The following is a 13,188-nucleotide window of genomic DNA, read 5'->3' as shown; positions in this document are numbered from 1 at the left end:
GAGCCGGACCACACAAAAGCACCACGTCCAGATTGTTTCTTCTGACATCAAAGAGCCAATTTCTGTTTTTGACCACATTTCTGGTGCTTTTAGTTCCTTTATCGTATGAAAGAGGCCTAGATGATATGCACATTTTTTTTTGTGAATTTCAATCCAATTAAGAACACAAAAAACAAATAAAATTAGTATCTCCTTGCACTACACTATGCATCAATAGCATAATAAGCGGAGTGGCACACAATCCATCCATTGTCAAAGCCTCCCGTCTGCCAAACCGCTCTCATGTTAGTTTGAATCTTTGAATCCTGTCAGGAACATGTTTTTCTTTTTTTAAACCTGTCTAATTTGGGGACAGGTGTTTGGGGAAAAAGAAGTTCCAGCCCCGGTGTAACAATGAGCAGAGTAATCCCGCTCATTGTTCCTGCCCAAGGAGGCCCTTTCATGGGAGGAGGTTGCATGAATGCTACCAGGTGGTCTGCAATTTGGAGAAACGTAGTAACCGCTCCAGCTAATCCCCCGTCACAAAAGGCAGGTCTCCAGTGCTCCGAGGCTCTCCGGGGCAAAGGGAAAAGTTTACCTCGAACACACAGTGTCTGAAAGGAGTCAGGGACTCGAGCAGTGATTCCTAATCAGATTGCGCTGAAGTGAACAGCTCGCATGGCAGCTGTAGTTTTCCCAGGGTTAATTACCTTTCACTGCTCTCTCTAAATGAGTCAGCTGTTCCTGTCATTAAACAACTCCACTCTATCTCTGCTCCTCTGTCCTCCACACACATGTGCACACGGGTGTGTAAGTTCACACACACATGCACTACCCTATACACATATACAGGCGCACCTTTGTGTTATTCTTTTATCTTTTATGTATTAGATATGGTTATCAAGCAAAAGGCTATTTAACCCAATGATTATTTGAATATTATAGCAACTTTGATCACTTTGATAGTCAGTCCGAGGCCACTGGAATAGGAGGTCTTTTTATTCATGCTACTGATGTTTATGCAGATAGAAGGCAGTATTCCCAATACAGCTCCCCTACCCTGTTGAAATTATACCAATCTGTCAAGGTCTTATTCTAAAGCGCTCATTTAGCACTAATTGAGCGTATATAGGAAGCAAACATGTTCACATATGCGCACGCACAAACGCGGGCGTACACACGCGGACACACGCACACACAAACACAGAGTCCAGCTCTGATATAGTTGTGCTGTCATCAATTCTCAACAATCTGTCTGCTTACTGAGCTCAGTGGCTTAGGATGTTGGGGGAGTTTTAAGTGATTTTTGCCACTGTATGGTAAAATCCCTTGGCCACCTGGATTACAAACTCTAGTCCTTTAACTCATGCCAGTATAAATCCGTGTTAACTCGGATTTACCTCTGGCATATGAATTCTCAATCTGCGTAAGCTTTGTTTGGAATGAGTCGAACATAAGTATTTCGTGCAGTAAGGATGCCCAGTGGTGAATTCCTATTTCTGTGAAACGCACACTGGGCTATAGTTCAGGGCGAATCAGTTATCGGAAGAACTATAAAGCCTAAAGCAGTGTTTTATTACCTCCTCAAGAAGGTGAGGCCTGTGTAGCTGCTCACAACCAGGTGGAAGTGTGCAGCACTGCACTGTGAAACCCACGTAACCATGGCGACGGGTATAAACTGAGAGCTGTGCACCGTGGTCAAGAGTTTAATCAGATTCCTCATACCAAGATTTTGCTTTGCTTATTGTCAGACCAACATTATTTGCTCAGTTGTTCAAACACAAGCCCTGGTCTGCTACCAAAGCGATCGTGATAAAAGAAAATATGGCATGAGCAGCCTGGAGGATCTAAATTAAGTATTATCCAATATCCATACAATCTCTCACACTGTCACACACACACAAACGCACACACTTCTGGGCTAGGAGAGTTAAGCCAGACTATTTTGTACTTATAAGGTTAGCAGGGCTGTTTTGTGAGTTTGATCCATGCTTGCCAAATCAGCAGATGGCCCATGAATATGATTATATGCATCAATAAAAGGAGTAATCTTTAACAAAATGTAAATTTGACTTAAGTCCAGGGTTTAATATACGCAATGGACTTTAACCCAGTTTCCAGCCTGACAGTGGAGCATGATAAGCTAATGCACTTTAATGTTCCTGTTACAGCAATCACTACCGATGCTCCACTGTTACTATTCAGAACGAGGAGACCGAGGGAAGAAACACGATATCCGCTCAAATGTGCATGTTTGTGTCCAAACAGCATCTATTCACTTTTGAGTGAGTATCGAAACAGCTTAGCAATCGATACAAACCAAGTCCGGGTGCTTAACAAGACCCTCTCTTGTGCTGTCATGCCTCTCTCTGTGCCTTTCAGGGCTTTTATTAGATAAATCCTTGGACAACACCGAGTCGAGCTTCACTCAAGGATCAACAACAATAACTAAATAACCAACACCATTAACAGATAAAACCACAGGAGAACAAAAAAATACACCTGTTCTACTTTTAAAATCCAAAGTTCAAGTACAAGAGACTGACTGAAAAGAAAAAGTTTCACCAGTAATTGAGAAGTTAAGAATGGTCGAGTAAAAATGTTATTCTGAGTCACAGAAGACAGCCTCCCTGTTATTGACCCTTCAATGAATGTACTTATCTGAGCCTGAGGCGTACACAGCGCAGCACATCGTCACACAAACAGAATCACTTGTCTCCTGCATCTAAACGCACGTCAACATGTCCGACAGGGCAGAATCGCGAGCTTGACTTACCATGCCCCTCTTAGCCTTTGTTTTGCATCTCATAGTGACATCGGGGAGGAGACGGAGCAGAAGGATATCGAGGTGGGGTACAGGGTAGTCCAGAGTGCCGCTGCTGAGATAGTGTGTGTATGTGTTTGTGTGTGTGAGTGCAGGGACACAGTGATATTCACCCGAAACGCTAAGCTTTTTTTTTTTTTTTTAGCCTTTGTGTCATTCACTTAACAACCAATCTCATTAGCTGCCGGGCTACAATGGGCTGAATTATTTTTCTGTGTAAATACACCACATGGTGATCCTCAAGGTAAGACCTCTGAAGGTCTTTTTAATCACATAAAAGATAGATTCACCCCCAGAAAAAAAAATCAATGGATAGGACAGACTGCTCCTAAAAAGCATTAAATAAAAACAGTAATTTGGAGTGATTCTAATTGAGAAATGAGATTTATATTCCTCAGGGTCTGTAGTGAAGAGTGTAAATGTCTAATTAGGTGACTGTAATTAATATAGCATGGTGATATATACACCTTGACATGATAATAAGACTCTGAGCACATGCTATGGATGATATAAGAAATTATGGATGGATTTTCAGAACTGCTCCTGCTCAGGTTTTTTTTTAATATATTATAGGATTATTATTTTTTTTTAGGGAAATTGTATAATGAAAGGTAATAATCTTAAACAATATTTTAAATATTAAGCTTTTAAACAAATCTCTTGCTACAGTGTGTGTTGGTGTACAACCCTGAATGTGTGTAAAATGTAACTATTGTAAGCACTTGAAGTCATGACAGCTGTCTATAAGCATCAGGGACGTGTCTATTGGCCAACTTGACCCTTGTTAGAAAACAAAACAAATACAAAAAGAGAATACTGCAGCCTGGGACTGCCGAGCCGGGTCACTGGAGATTTTCCAGACAAACGCCGCACAGGGGAGGGGAGGGGAGGAAGAATAAAAAGGACAGGCTCAGAATCTCATTTTAACAGACCGCACACAATCTGGGCTCCCACAGAACTATCTCTGCCTGACCGCTTTCTATTTATCCCTTATCAGTGTTTACCAACCGCTAGTTTTCTTTCATTCACACTGTGAGGCAGTTCTCTTACTATCAGTCAACAGCTGACACCGTGGAACAGCCTCAAAGGCAAGAGGAAGGGATCAAAACTAAACCAAAGCTGTTTAAACAATACAACAGAGGAAATAAATTCATAAATCCTAATTCTTCCCAACCCACAAGGGTATAAGCAGATCCTTTATAGTTAGGCCAACAAACAAAACCACAGCCAATGAGGTACATTACAATCAAGGTACATTCTGAAATATATTTTTAAAATAAGAGAGGCGGAATAAAATCCCATGTAATAATAATTGGGAACATTTCATAGTCTTGGCCTGTCAAAAAAATATATCAATTCATTAAAAAAGGTTTGTGTTATATTTTATCTTATTAGGTAAAATCCACCTGTTTTAACATTTTAGATAATGTAGCTGTAAAGCAGCACCAAGCTAGAGAATATGATACATTATACAACACAAAAATGTAATTAAGATTTTTAAATGATTTGTATAATAATCATTAAATGCATATTTTTAGAGTATGTGGTTTTGATCAGTCCTTGTCTAAAGGAACAACCAGAACATAACATTAAAGACTAAGCCAATTACTATTTATATAACATCTAAATTATACACACATATTTATATATTATAATATTGTTTTTAATATAGGCTGAAATGTAATTTATGCTAAATAAATAATATTTACAATAGTATATAAGGAATAGATTGCCATTGAAGCAAATTCCTGAAAATATATGATTATATATTTACACAAGACCAATTTTAAACAATAATACAAGGACATACTATTTTAAATAAACCCCGTTTTAAGGACTGAAGATAAAATAAAACATTTTAAAAGGTTTTCATCACACTGTTGCTTTACATTTTCCCCCAATAGCACACACAAACAGCACTGTTTTTCTGGAATACTGTTGAAAAGTTAAGTAATTAATTGCATTTATCCTTTCACCAGCTGCTCAACAGCAGATGGATCATTTCAGAGACCTTGTCGAATTAAATCCACATAATTCATTTCCCTGGATTAACTAACTGAAGTTTGATCAGGGTAAAAAACAGGTAACACAATATGTAACAGACTGACATGCATGCTGAGCTTTTTCCATGGGAGCTTTTCTTCGTTTACATGTGCAGCCGACGGCAATTGACTTATAATTAAAACAACATTATAGGAAATTAAAACCTGGAATTACTCTATATTTTTATTTATTTGCTAGATTATTGGAAATAGGTAAAAATGTGTTTTTCACAGGAGTTTTTTGTGTGTTTTGAAGCTATGTGGCTAAGTTTGTGGATCCAGTTTTGTTGAGCAGCAGGTACCATGGACAGTTCCTGCAGGCAGAGGTTACATTTGTGTGTTGTGTAGCAACTAACATCCCTGTGCTTTGAAGCAGAGGGCGGGCAGCAGAGAGGGATAATGCCTCTTACTTATCACCGCTTTACCACACATCCCTGCCTTTCTCATTAAAACAAAGAGTAGAAGTGGAACTTTGTAACCTCGCTCACAAGTCCTGACTTTACATGTTATCATTTTGGCATAACCCACCAAACTCTTTAAAGGATTATTCAGATTTGTAACAAAACTGAGTGTTATCTAATGTCGGTGGTTGCTCTTTTCTTGTTTGTTGGGCGCTGCGAGCTGAAATAAGCTGATGGAGTTGTGATTAAATGGAAGCTAACAGGCAGAATGACAACTGGCATTTCAATTTATTTTACCACTGAAAATGTTCCAAATGTTATATTGAAATTATCCAAAACTAAAAAATGATTTAACACCTCAATCACAGAGTATAATGTTTCTGAAAGACATGGCGAATAGATATGACAGATTTTTGACGTTTACATACATATTCTTCCTCATACAGATATTATCTTGTATATTTTCTAAAAGAATAAAGATCCAAATATTAAAACAAATGACAGGTTTGATAATATCAGGAAGACAAGTTAAACCCAGGCCTTAAGTCGGCTCTCATTAAAAAAGAAAATCCTACTTTTGTTTAACAATGATCAACTTAAAGATGGGTCATAAAGCAGACTGGGAGCCATTAGTGTGGCGCACGCTACTAGTAAATGATGAACTTTTTTAACCAGCATCCGTCCTCCTAAATAAATAGTTGCTCTGGAGACTGTCGAGTGCTTAGGCCACTCTAAATTTAGTTCAGAGCAAAACTTGCCTACTTATAACCCTAAAGTTACCAGTGGACTGTATTGCACTACATTTAGCATTAGTATATCGTTTTTTCACTTGATCAAAGTTACAAAGCAAGAAATGACAGAGATACATTTAGAACATTATGTCATGTTTCAGTGCTGGTGTATTTTACACATTTAAGACCCACAAAGTATAAAACTAAAGCTGATTTGTTACTGTTTAACTAAAATCAACATTAGCTTGTCGTTTTTAAACTTTATCAGACTTGCAACGCAAATTACGGAAAGCTGAAACCGGATGCAATAAAATACTTTACTGACTGTTCAAATATGATATTGGGGCACAGAGTCAATGTTTAAGTGCATTAGGCTCAGTGGTCGTGTATGTACAGCTGTCACTGTCAAAGCCACAGGCAACCTGACAATGCTTTGTCTCTGCACACAATACAAACATGTGCTCTATAAGACAAGCTTATACGCAACACAAATGCTGTGAATTTAATCTAGATAGACAGTATCTCATTCTATCTGGCTGATCAAAAATAGGTCATGCCTCTCAAAAAACAGTTTGAGCCATTTAATCTCCTCTCAAACTGTCTGAAACCTGGACAGAAGCTGCGCTCGCTTTCCAGCAAAGATTTTAAGAAAACCGTTTTGTATCGAGCAAACAATATTAATCATCAGCGCAGTATTTTCTAAATACTCCCTAACACAGTATAAAACAATTGCCATCACAATACTATTTCACATAATCTAGTAAAATACACGGTACACAAGTTAAGCAGTAAAATAAATCTCAGTGAAAATCTCAGTAAGTTTCTATCACTCCTGTTTTCAGATGACAGCATCTAACAGCAGGAGCTGAAAGGCTTGTCGTTCACATGCGATACAGAGTATCAGTGAAGATAAATGCTGACCAAACTGACAGTATATTAAATAAAAAGAACTTAACACCAACCTAGTGCTGTGATCCAAAAAGTTAGATTTTCTCCCAGTCTCTTGATAGCTGAGCTGGTGCTGTGGCTTTGAAAGGTAGTCCCCAGGAATATGACATACTGTGCCTTTGACAGCCTCGAGATAAGCACCTGCGCTCGGGTCCCTTTTTACGTCACACCTCCCCATTCACAGCCCTTCAACATGATGCACATTTGCACATCAACAGCCACCAACCCCCCTCCTCGCTCTACTCCCACATCCGCAAAACACACAAACAGGCACACAAGAAGGCAGATGCGCGCACTAGCCTCTACTCATGCGCGCGTGCACTTACTCACACACACACACACACACACACACACACACACACACACACACACACACACCACAGATTTGTGTGCGCTAAACGGAGATTCAACATACATAAATGCAAATACAGACATTTATATTTATCAATTCACAGGTGATTTTTTATTTTTTTTTAGCTCTTTTTTCCTGACTTATTCTCATATATATATCGATCCTTATTCTGTGTTTGAAAGAAAAACTTTCTCCTGCTTTGTCATAAGAACGGGGCATATGCCCTCCCAAGCTCCTCATACATCACTCATCATGCAAATGAGAGGGAATGTCACTCCTCAGCAGCAGATGGCCAGGGATGATAACAATGGCTCAACAGACCAGTTTCAATGTCTGCGACTTTATCGCTACGGCAACAACAAAAATAGATGATATGAAATCCTTGTCTGTTAATTTGATTTCCCCCCTTTTTAATGTTTGTACCTGTCAGTCTGTTTCATTTCTCCTGGACCATTTGAATGTAAAAGCTTTGTCCGGGGGTTCTCTGTGACAAGACGTCTGGCTATCAGTAAAAAGCAGAGACCTGGAAATGATTTTTGGTGACTACGAGGGCTGCTGCCTAGCAGTTATTCAAGTAATTAGGTGTAATTCCTCCCTGTAGGCCATGTTAGCCTCCTGAGTTAGCTCATGCGTTCGACAGGCCTGGATAGAGACAGGCAAGAATAAAAGAAGAAAGGGGCCCCGAGAATTTACAAATGCAGCTTTTCAAACACCCCCCCCCAGCAAAAGTGATGTCACCCTGCGTCCTGCTGACTCCTGTTCATACAAGCCCCCATAGCAGAGAGTAAACAGTGGAAGCGTTTAGCAAACAGGGCCAGATTACAATGACAAAGGCAACCACACTTCTGGGTGGAGCCTGGGGCTAGGGGGGCAAAAGAGGGGGGGGGGGGTTGAGGGTGGGGGTGGTGTGGCTCAGGATTTAAAATAAGTGATACCCATAAGGGGGCCTCCCCTCAAGATCCGAGCGTAGCCTTCCCCAGCTGATGGTAGGGGCCACCCAAACATGCTTATCTGTCGCTCATGTCCCCCCCCCCCCGGTCCCAGGGGACTGACGTGTGAACACAATATGTAATAATAATGTATTTTCAGTTCTTTTTCCTGTGATTTGTGCATTTGGTTATGCAAGGCTGGGGACGGAGAATATCATTACTTAAGGTTTGGCAGTTGATCATCACCTTGTTTAATGCCTCATTTGAAAGTCTAATTTCTAACTGTCTTCAAGAGCCAATTCATGATACACTGTGAAAGAGACATACAAAGAGAGTCGACCTGCGCTCTCTTCCTCTCCTTTCACCATTTGTGCCTGATAATCACACAAACATATGAAAGTAAAGAATGTTCTATCTAAGCATCTTATCAAATAACATGGTGTTTGTTTGCTCATGCAGACAATCTCGCTGTGAGGACACAACACGCTTGTTCTAGGGATGATTATTTCATGTCCTATACTAGACATGAGTATTGCTGGGATACAACACAAAAAGAATCAACTCGTGTAAAACAATCTTGACAAATTGTGGGACAGAAACATATTGAGGGCTACACTGCACCGCCATTACAAAATATATAATTTTCCTTTTGGCCTGAACATCTGTTTGAATCTCTCTCTCTCTAAAAAGAAAAGGGACATCATTCAAAGCAAGCATAAAACACAAACTAGTGTTTTGTCAAGCTATTTCATCAACTGAAAATGTGGGCATAGCTGGAGAGAGCTGATGGAGAAATGAAAGAGGAGTGGGTTGGACAAAATTACATGTCAAACAAGGGTTCACATTTAAAAAGTCCTGCTCATATTTGTAGAAAGTGTTTGATTGCATTTAGAAAGGTATTACAATGGGTCACATCTGTGTCTAAAAGCTTTTTGCATTCTGCTGCAAATTATGTAAGCAAGTGATGGGTCACAGCACCCCGTTGTTCGAGCACTATACCTTCCTCCTGTGAAACCTACACAAATATGTTTAACTGAATTCTTCTAATGCACTGCAAGATCAAAATGTCAGCTGCAAAACTTCAACAAACCCCCTCACTCAACACCCCGCCCCGTAATTTCAACAAAGCAAAGCGACTAATTTCAGATGACAGCCCATACACCCAAACAACAATACATATTCACACCGTGCCATTGAATGTGATAGATGTGTAAAAATCTATATTAAACTGTGGTTAATTTCAGCTATAATGCTTTAAGCTTGGTCTAAAATGACACAGATTCTTCTTCTTGGTGGTGCTGAACCCTCATTGTGTAACCACTTGATGCCGCTTGTTCATCACACAAAGTCACATAAGAGGACTGAATTAAAATTTTAAAGAAATATTTGCATATGCAAATACGATCAACCCAACATAAGTACATGTTGTTGATATGGCTCCAGGATGTAGAACTATCTTTGTGTTAATGTCAGGGAATATTCTTTTGAAAATACAGTACATTTTTCATGGGGATCATTATCTACACTGCATGTCACTGTGTCTCAGTTAAAAGAAATGATTAGATTACTTCCCAGCAATCCCCTTTGGGGCGATCTGTGTGTGACCGTGGGCACAATATGTTTATTCAGTGTCCTTTGAAGACACTTCAATAACATTTCAAATGTTTTATGGACAAATATAGGATGTTTTCTATCTCTGCCTTGAACTGTTGCCTTTTGGAACAAGGGCTCTGGTATAGTTGTTGTCCAAACTCACTAAATCTCCCTCTCATGGGGTATTGTATACTTGAGTAGCCATCAAAAATGAATAGAAGTACTAAGATGCCATAGAGGCAGTTTGAGTAGATTTGAGAGGTGACCAAACATGGACTGTGTGTGGAAAACCCATAATTAAGGCTTTTTGGTAATAAAGTCTACTTGCAATTCCTAAATCCAGAGGAATTGTTGATTACAAATGTTTGTTTTTCCAACTATCTGTTTATTTAAAGGTCTTATTTTTCTGCCTTATCAATACCGATGAAAAGCAAGGTTACGCTACATCTTGCCTGACTAACTGGCCACAGATCAGTGACATAACATCGACTTCTGATCTGTAAAAATCCCAATTACTCGGGCTGTTAATTGCTTTAATGAATATAAAGGTCTAATCTTAATCCTTTAACCATGTGGATCTAGAAATATGTTTTAAACATAGTTAATTTTCATAATTACCTATGTAAGTGCAAGTTTCAATTATCCAGTAATAACTAAAAGCACCAGTGATGAGTGGTTCCTAACATGTACTGCCCTCCCATGAGAGCCTCTGATTGCTCACATCTTAGAAATCAATGCATGGCTGGTCACTGGATATGTGGCTTTTGTAGTTCAGAGGCCGTGGACTCTTTGTGTCGTGTCATTGAGAGGTTACGTCCAGATCTGGGCGTCTCGCGGGGTCCCTGCTCATCTTTTCTACTCAGGCGGGCAGACAATGAAGCAGACACGCCCACAAATGGCCAGATAAGAGCTTGGATGTTCAGCCAAAAACGAGCATCGATAACAATGGTAACAGGTGTGTATAATGCGTGCTTTGATAATGACCTTGGTGGCCGTAATAGTATGTCTAGACACAACTAACAGGAGGCATTTCTGTCTGGTCTCAGAAGTCCCGTGGGTGCTCAGTTGCAAGATCCTTATGTGCAGAATGTGGAAGATTAAAGCTAAAATAAAAATGTGTAAGATGATGTAGCAAACATATTTTTTGTTACCATGACATAGGAAGCATAAGGAGTACCAGAAAAGTTAAGTCTGCCTCTCCACACAATCTTTCCCCCCCCCTGTCTTTAAAATATTTGTTGGGTGGTTTGCATAATAAGCTAAAATCATCTTGAGTATTCAGAGATATGCACTTGAACAAATGGAAAAAAAACTCCATTAACGTGGATGGCTTGCAACGTTTGATTGCACCAGACAGGAAGCTTGCTGACATGAACTAAAATGCAAATGTCCTTTTGAGCAAAACAAAGAAATTGATTATGAAGTTAGTTTCCTTCAGCACAAGTAGCTTTGAGTGATTAATGGGGGTGGGTCATTGATTTGCTTTTGTTTAGACCTTGGTTAACTTTCTGGAGACACAATTATAATTTGTTTCCAAACAATAAATCCAATCTAGCTTGAGCAAATTACATTTCCCTATGGCCTCTTCTGTGTCATTTTACATCTGAAATGAATTGTTATCAAAGGGTATTGCATTTACATGTCTGATATTTTTCTTTATTATGTTACATTTCTGATTAGATATTGTTTTTCTGAGTAGAAGTGTAAGCACCTCCTAGGATTAAAAAGAGCTGTTTACAAAGATCTGCATGACTTGTCTCGGTGCCAAGGGTTAATCTTCAGACTCTCACTTCAATAGCTGAATGTCATACAAATCAACATTTCCTCCTGAGCCATCTATCCACAGAATATGTGAAATACTGTCTACATTGTTCGAAACATGCCAAAATATTGTGTATTTCTTGAATAAGTGCATATTGTGTATCTCTACAGTAGCTCTGCTAAAGGTTGGGGAAATGTGTTTGAGTTATCGGCACAATGTACTTTATATTTCTGTATATTTGCAAGTCAAATCGCAGTGTTAAAGACTACTTTATTGAAAGGCTTTTGCCATATTCTTCAGCTTTACAACTTTGAAAACTTCCACAGATCCAGACATTTATACTTCCTGATTTCTCGCATCATCTCTCCAAGATAGTGATAATACGATTTCTGTGTTTTTCGCTGTTGAGAAACAAACTGGATTATGAACAGATCACTACATAAACAGCTTTCTAAAAGGAGGCAGCTATTTTAAAAAAGGCTGAAGAAATGCAAAGAGGGATTTAAATTTTAATTTGAATTTATTCCAGCAAGTGAAAGGTTCTTTTGAGAGGGGATTTCAGCAAAGATGATGGTATTTAAAAGTGATAAACAAGCATCTAAACCTCCAGTGGAAAACAGTCATTTTCTTCTTTCTAGTGTAGGGGAGGAATTGGGCTTGCTATGGTCACATCCAACAAATAAGAATAAGTAATAGTAGTAATTAAAATGTAAATAAGCAAGATCCTTGGAGATATTTCAACTGATTTCTGTCATAAATGGTGTAATTAACATTTTGTCTTGACACACCTTGTGACTCTGGATGTATAGCTGTATGTCCTCAGGTGCATATTTTCATTCTCTATGTACTTGGCATAGAGTACTTTACACTGTATATGGACGCTTACAAAAATCTTTCACAGTTATCACATGCAATTTAAATCTTGCGCCTCAACACTGGAGAGGAACATCAGGCTAAGTTCAAAATGAAATACAAATTAGGACTTGTGTTAATTAAGGGCTTGCAGTTGTGCAGTTTTAGACGGTATCTGTGAAATGGAGTGAATTTAGTGCATGAGTGATTCTCTCTGGGTACTCACATGTCACATTTCTGTGACAAAGGATGACTAACCAAGCCTGTCATCTATTACATTTATAATATATGGATTATAATGACTGGATTTCAGATGTTTCTATTCTCTTCTGGATGACCACTAAACTTAAGCAGAGAAACCTATGCCACACAAGAAAGACAAAGAGTTGCATCATTTTGTTGAACAGTTAATCCGATCATGGACAGTGTTTGTGCATTTGCTATCTTCGGAAAATGCCAGCAAAGGCGCTAAGTAAACCTATTTTACAAGACTCCCTCACAAGGATACAGTGCCAGTATCGGGATACAATTTCACACAGCGGCATGGCTCAGTCACATAACCTAAGCAGGCTTAGGAAAATGGAACACTACAAAGTATTGCACTTTCTTCCCGTATGTCTGTTGCCGCAAACAAAATGCTCGGATGACTGATGTGAGTTTGAGCATGAAAGCCAAAGTGAACTAATGGCTGAATAGCATGTAGATACTGCTGTTAATGCTCTGAGTTGTTTAAAATGGTAGATTATGGAAGTGTGCACCTGGCATTCTGCAGGCT

General features: G+C 39.1%; 1 protein-coding gene across 1 annotated transcript in view; it reads right to left on the bottom strand.

The window, feature by feature from the left end:
- st18 (ST18 C2H2C-type zinc finger transcription factor) overlaps positions 1-7,009 on the bottom strand; it is a 31,315-nt gene extending 24,306 nt beyond the window's left edge. The window contains exon 1 of the mRNA XM_034137156.1: positions 6,940-7,009. The gene's annotated coding sequence lies outside the window, so the exon portion shown is untranslated. The remainder of the gene's footprint in view (positions 1-6,939) is intronic.
- Positions 7,010-13,188: the final 6,179 nt, after the last annotated feature.

This window comes from Trematomus bernacchii, unplaced genomic scaffold, assembly GCF_902827165.1.
Source record: "Trematomus bernacchii unplaced genomic scaffold, fTreBer1.1, whole genome shotgun sequence".
In the NCBI taxonomy this organism is placed as follows: Eukaryota; Metazoa; Chordata; class Actinopteri; order Perciformes; family Nototheniidae; genus Trematomus; species Trematomus bernacchii.
The sequence above is the reverse complement of the archived record's forward strand: the minus strand, read 5'-3'. Positions and strand labels throughout refer to the sequence as shown.